Genomic DNA, 5,693 nt, shown 5'->3' on the forward strand with positions numbered 1-5,693 from the left:
TGAATGAAATGACGAGTTAAAGAACTTCCCTTAATTGTATTTGATCATGGGCTGAGGTTGCTTCAAGAGCAAGGCATTGTGGTGCACAGATGAATTAGGGTTTCTTTGGGGAACAAACCTCAAACCCTTTGACCTTCCTTGATCAAAATGATGAATTGAGATGCTAGGGAGGCATATTTGATGGAGGGGAGCTTTGGTAACTATTACCATGCTTGCTTTCCTCTTCTTTTGACCATATCTTTGTACCAATGATCTCCTTGAAGCTTTTGACCTTGTGATTGTTCAAGCTACAAACAAAAGATGTTAGTGACATATTTTTGTGCTTTTGGTTAGTAAACAAAATAAGAAAAGCAATAATATACAATTCAAGCATGCTTGGTGATCTCAAACCACTCACAAGAGGTCCTACCCAAAGGTAAAGGGAACCAAGATGCTTATGATCCTTGAGGCTTTGCAAATGCAATGTTATGATGCCAAGAGGGATCTTAGGGTCAAAATTGGGGTCTTACAATGTGGGCATGCTCTTAACAACTCTTTATATCTCTCCCAGGCTTCGAACATTGATTCTCCTTGGTTCTGGGTAAATCTAGTTATATGGTTTCGAAAAACGGCGGTCTTACTTGGGGGAAAGTATCTAGCAAGAAAAACTCTTCTAAGGTTATCCCAAGTCGTAATGGAATTGGGTGGAAGGAAATCTAACCATGATAGGGCTTTATCTCTGAGGGAAAAAGGGAATAATCTTAAACGTATTGCCTCAGGAGAAGCTCCATTGGTTTTAAAAGTGTCTGCTAATTGGAGAAATATTTTTAAATGTTGGTTTGGGTTCTCAGTAGCGAGACCTGCGAATTGTCTCTGTTGCACTAGTTGCAACAGGGAGGGTTTAAGTTCGAAATTATTAGTTGGGATGGTTGGGTTTACTATACTAGAACTAGGTTCTTCGTTAGATGGTTGGGCGAAATCCTTAAGAGGTCTTTGGTTTTGATCTTCGGCCATAGCTCTCCTAATTCTATGAAAGAATAAACGTGCGCGAGCATAACGTTCAGGTTCCGCCAGAGGGTATACTAAGCTTCTGGTGCTGCGAGCTTTTCGCATTGACCGGCGGGAAATAGCCTAAGTCTAAACGATATAACAATAGGGTAATGAAATTTGACGAAATTGGTCCCCGACAACGGCGCCAAAAACTTGATGCGTGCTTTTCGCAAGTATACGAACGCGTCAGAGTAATATAAAAGATTTTCGAATCCACAGAGACCAAGTGTCAATCTATCATTGTCTGTTGTTATGGTGTTTATCAAAGGTAATCAAAATAGGAGTTTTTAGAGTGTGCAATGAAAAGTAAAGTGTTGAATAAAGTTCAATTAATAAAGACAGGCTCAGATGTAATTCACATAATCAATTAATAATCCAAGTACTTGCTAATAGAACTACTTATGGGCAGTGTTTCCTACTTTGAAAAGAACTAATTTAACAGGAACTGTCGCTTTCGCGTATTCAGAACCGAGTTGTACTCCCTAATCAAACCCTCTTATTGTCACTTATAAAAAGGCGCGCATTGCGTTAGAGTAGTAAACCTATTTTTAAGAAATATAGTATCTTGACTAAGTTGAAAAGTATTTTAACCTGGATTTCTTAACCAAAAGAGGTTCTCACGAACCAGACTCTAAACTTATAAACGCGTCCGAAAATAGTTTTAAAATCTCTTTTCTTCTTAAGTTAAAAACTCCTAATGAACTAAACAAAGAGCTTTCACTGTTTTTGAAATAGTTAAAAACAATTAAGTTTAAATAGACGTTGGACGACTTTCGATCTTACCCAACGAAAATTAAGTGCGAGAAAACTTAAGTTGAAAGTTAAAATAGACCTTAAGTGTTTCTACGAACAATTGTACGGATTATCGGTTCAATTACGATACTTACATTCTAACCTTATAGATTTAGTTAGACGGTAAAGTAAAGGTGCATTTAATTTAAATAAAAGTAGTGCGAGTGCGGAAAATAAATAAAAGTAGTGCGAGTGCGGAAAGTAAATAAAAGTAGTGCGAGTGCGGAAAATAAATAAAGTAGTGCGAGTGCGGAAAATAAATAAAGTAGTGTGAGTGCGAAAAGTAAATAAAAGTAAAGCGAGTGCGAGAAATAAATAAAGTAAAGACAGTGCGAGAAATAAATAAAGTAAAGCGAGTGCGAGAAACAAATAAAGTAAAGACAGTGCGGGAAATAAATAGATAAAGGCAAGGCAATAAAAACCTGCTCCAATCGGAGGGTTGAATAAAATGCGAAGTGGAAATGAAAATGGCGACAAGATTAACTTCCTTCCAAAGTGCTCCAAACTCGATTACAGACTCGATCACAAACTCGATTACACAATTGTGGTAACACCCCAATGCGAAGCGATTACCACTTTAAAATACTGAATATATGCCTAAGTGAAACTAAGTTTGCTCTAAGTTTGCCTCTGCTCTAAGTTTGGATGATTAAACAAATGAATTCGAGTTTCTATTTATAAGCAAGTAAAATGATGGAAATGACAAGGATGCCCTTCAGTTTGAATTTGGGAGGGAAAACTTTTCCTCTTGTGGAATCCGCCACAAATCCATGGCGCCCGCCATAAAGCCAAATTGTGGCGCCTTAGGGGAAGTAGTGGGGAATGTGGCAGTTGAGGGAAGTTGAGCTAGGAAATGCCATGGCTGGGTCTATGGCGACAACCACAAGTACAAAATGCTGAACTTTAGGGTTTTTAGCTCATTTTCACTCCTTTTCTCGATCGGGGCTCCGATTAAAGTAAAAACCTGAAAACAAAGAGAAACATAGTAATAACACAACAAAATAACAATAAAACTACTAAAATGCATGCGAAATCGGAGTCGAAAATAAGGTGAATTTCAGTGTCATCATGGAGTAGTCCTTAACAAGTTGGCTTGAGATCCATCTGCTCAGTGGAGACTCTTTTGGATTTGGAAATGTCACACAAGTATTTATGGTTAGGCATTACTATCTCTAAATTGGGTCTGAGAAGCTAAGGACCGTAGAACATTTACCCCTTCTTGGCTTATTTAGGACGTAGTGCGGAGACTGTTCAAGTGTAGACTTGATAACAGTTTTCACACGATACTACACTCAGACGAGTTTCTCTTGAGAATACTATGGGTTGATGAGTCAGTCATCTTAACCTCTAATATCCGATAGATGGAATTAAGACTCTGGGAACTTAGAACATGATCTACAGATTTTATCCTTAGTTCACCCCTTTGGGATGGTTCTTACCCAGACTCCATGCTCGTGACTCACAACAAACCCTTGATTCTTGGTTGATCCGGTCAAGTCTTATCAATATCAATGGAACTTGGGTGTTGATAAGGTGAAAACCATAATCCACCAAAACGGATGATTAATCTTGACAATGACTTGATTCATCCCTTGACCTTTGTTTGTTTGCCTTGTGTGTGATCCCTTATTTGTTATTGTTGCATTCATGCATTCATGCGTATCATAACATTCATCACACGAAAATTTCAAGGAACTGAGGTTTTATTTGCAAATATTTTCAGACCATGGATTGTGGACGAAGGAATACTAAGAAGTACAGTTTCAGATGTCCCGACTTGAAAGAGTTAAGGAAGCTAGCATCTTTTGTATTAGATCCCTTGGACTTCAAATAATGTCATGGAAAGTTATTGTCTATCTTGTCTGCTGATGTGGTTGAAGGACTTTTGAGTGTGTTGGTGCAGTTCTATGATCCTCTCTGCCGTTGCTTCACTTTCCCAGATTATCAGCTTGTGCCTACATTGGAGGAGTATGCCCATCTATTAGAGATACCCGTTTCTTGCAAAGTGCCATTTAGTGGGTTGGAAGAGATTCCGAGATCCCGTCTTATTACTGAAGCTCTTCACTTGAAGAAGTCTGAGATATGGCTCATTGGGTGAAGAAAGGAGGTTTATTTGGGTTGCCATCTGATTTCCTCATCAAGGAAGCCACTGCTTTTGCTCAAGCTGGTAGTGTGGATGCTTTTGAAGCTATCTTTGTGTTGCTCATTTATGGATTAGCTTTGTTCCCTAACATTGACGGTTTTGTTGATGTTAACACCATTAGACTTTTCTTGATTGGGAATCCTGTGCCTACTTTGTTGGGTGATATGTACTTCTCTTTGCATCTAAGGAATTCTAAGGGTGGGAGAACTAGTGTTTGTTGCATTCCTCTTATGTACAAGTGGTTGATTTTGCACTTGCCTCAGACACATGCTTTTGTGGAGAACAACCAATGTCTACGGTGGTCTCAGAGACTTATGTCTCTCACTAATGATGATATAGTTTGGTATGATCCTTCTTTGAGCAGTTTGGATATTATTGATTGTTGTGGTGAATTCTCTAATGTGTCTCTCATTGGTACACAAGAAGGAATTAACTACAACCCCGTTTTGGCTCGTCGACAACTTGGGTACCCCTTGAGAGACAAACCTAATAACACTTTGTTAGAAGGCCCTTTCTATCAAGAGGGTAAAGATCCCCAACATTTGAAGCAGAAAATGGTTCATGCTTGGCATAACATACATAGGAAAGGTAGATCTGAGCTTGGTCCGCATAATTATGTAGCTTTGGAAGCATACACTCCTTGGGTGAAGAAGAGAGCTTTGGAGTTAAAGATGCCTTATCCTTGTGAGAGACCTATGTCTATGGTTGTGGTTAAGCCATTAACTCTCCCGAACCAAGATGTAGAGGAGTTGGAAGACGCACTCGCCAAGATGAAGCAAGAGAAGGATATGTGGGAAGAACGTTTCCATGCTTTGAGCAAGAAGCATGATGAGTTGCAGTTGGAGTCTAAGGACAAGGATGCACTTATTGAGCTACTTGAAGACCGAGTGACAAAGAGACAGAGAGAGCCGAAGGTTTCATCTTCTAGCATGCCCTAGCCTTCCGTTGCTTAGAAGAAAATTGTTGATCAACTTGTCCTTCAGAAGACTCAGATGAAGGCTTCTTTTGAGACCGAGATCCAACATATTCGAAGGAAGTACGCGCCTTCAGCCAAATCTTCTGGTATTGTTGTTAGGGATCCTTAGGATGACTAGTTTCCTTTTCTCTTGTGTCTTTTTGGTTTCTGAAGTTGTACTCAGTGTAATCCTTCCAATTACATAAATAAAAAGAGATTTTTTATGGTCATATCAAATTGTTGCAATTGTTGTTAAGTATATATCTATTTGTAAATAATATAGTAAGTACCTTGAAAATAAAAATAATCAAACATTGCATTTCATGCATCATTTGCATAAGCAAGTTTCTCTTTCGCCAAATGTCTCATTGGTGTTTCTTATGTGCTTCAGCCAAGCTGACTCATCAGTACAACACTCACGCCAATCATCTGAGAATCATGGAACATCTTAAGCAAGAGAACAGAGAGTTGAAGGACGAGATCGCTTGACTGACTGCCATGATGGAGTCAGTGTTGGTTGCTCATAGTCAATCTTCTCCAACGCCCATAACTCTTCCTCCTCAGAGGACTGTTATTTCCGAGGTGGCTACCTCTACCATGCCCACTGCGACCGCTCACTTTGCGCCTTCTATGCCTTCCGGATTCCCATGGGGAATGCCGCCGAACTTCATGCCTGAAGGCTTTGCGCCTACTTTTGCTTCCATGTCAGTATTTATCCCGGTCATGTCTGTGCCACCTCCCGTTGTTCACATCTTACCTCGTGTAGAGGATACC

General features: G+C 39.6%; 1 non-coding gene across 1 annotated transcript; it reads left to right on the plus strand.

Moving 5' to 3' along the window:
- The first annotated feature begins 502 nt into the window (after positions 1-502).
- Positions 503-609, plus strand: LOC127109461 (small nucleolar RNA R71). The gene has a single exon (XR_007796743.1). It is a non-coding gene; the product is annotated as a small nucleolar RNA R71 (small nucleolar RNA).
- The last annotated feature ends 5,084 nt before the right edge of the window (positions 610-5,693 follow it).

The sequence above is a fragment of the Lathyrus oleraceus genome, chromosome 7, assembly GCF_024323335.1.
Source record: "Lathyrus oleraceus cultivar Zhongwan6 chromosome 7, CAAS_Psat_ZW6_1.0, whole genome shotgun sequence".
Taxonomy (NCBI): Eukaryota; Viridiplantae; Streptophyta; class Magnoliopsida; order Fabales; family Fabaceae; genus Lathyrus; species Lathyrus oleraceus.